Raw genomic sequence first — 973 nt, 5'->3', positions numbered from 1 at the left:
GTCTCAAAAAAGACTCTCCTTAAGAGTCTTCTTCATTTAGTTCCAAAAGGCAACTTTTAATCCCTAGCAGTCCCTCATGTTCCAAAAGGCAACTCTAAGAGAGACTTTTTTTAGTTCCTACACAAAAAGTCTCTAGAAACAAATACCCCTGTAGGCTCGCGTGATGGCCAAATCCACAAGAGAGTTGACTCCCATCTCAGACTCCGGTCGTCGTGTTTTCTAGAAAAAGAGAACATTCAGATCATCTGTGTGGGCAGTACTTACGTATGTATGATAGTAGAATAAATATGTACTTTCGGAAAACAGAGTATCGAAGGGCATTTGGTCTAGTGGTATGATTCTCGCTTAGGGTGCGAGAGGTCCCGAGTTCAATTCTCGGAATGCCCCATTTTTTCCTCTTGTTTTGTTCTTTTTACCAAAAAAAAATGAATTCCTTTTAGATGTCCCTGATTCCTCTTTTTTTGTTCTTTTTACCCCAAAGAAAACGAATTCCTTTTTAGATGCCATGAAAAACAATTTGTGTCAGGTAATATTTGCATTCAGATATGCATTACGGCTTGGTTCTTCTTGCCATGACAAGAAAGAAACATGTGATTCTTCTTGCGTCGACCCTTTCTTGCTTAGAGCAACGTTTACACCACACATACCGATCACCATACATACGTGACTGGGATCGATCTTCTTTTCAACAGCCTTTATACATACTTCATCATCGTCTAGGGTTGTGGCTCCGCAGTGACCTCTTTCGTCTAGGGTTACCAAACACCGAAGAGTAACAAGTTGATGATGATGTAGAAGCCGGGGAACACAAAACGGTTTGGTGGAAGTGTAGATCGGGTGAACCTCCCCCCATCCCCAAAGTATTGTGGAGTTTGGGTGGTTAGGGACCATTACTAGGGAAAAGCCTAACAGCAGCGCGGGTTTTGGGCCTATTAGTAGCGCGGGGGCCGACGCTACTAATAAGGCGCTACAG

The 973-nt window shown here is 43.0% G+C and overlaps 1 non-coding gene across 1 annotated transcript; it reads left to right on the top strand.

Annotated features, from left to right (window-relative positions):
• Positions 1–315: 315 nt before the first annotated feature.
• On the top strand, positions 316–387 carry TRNAP-AGG (transfer RNA proline (anticodon AGG)). Its single transcript has one exon. It is a non-coding gene; the product is annotated as a tRNA-Pro (tRNA).
• Positions 388–973: the final 586 nt, after the last annotated feature.

This window comes from Triticum aestivum, chromosome 7A (assembly GCF_018294505.1).
Source record: "Triticum aestivum cultivar Chinese Spring chromosome 7A, IWGSC CS RefSeq v2.1, whole genome shotgun sequence".
Classification (NCBI taxonomy): domain Eukaryota; kingdom Viridiplantae; phylum Streptophyta; class Magnoliopsida; order Poales; family Poaceae; genus Triticum; species Triticum aestivum.
The sequence above is the reverse complement of the archived record's forward strand: the minus strand, read 5'-3'. Positions and strand labels throughout refer to the sequence as shown.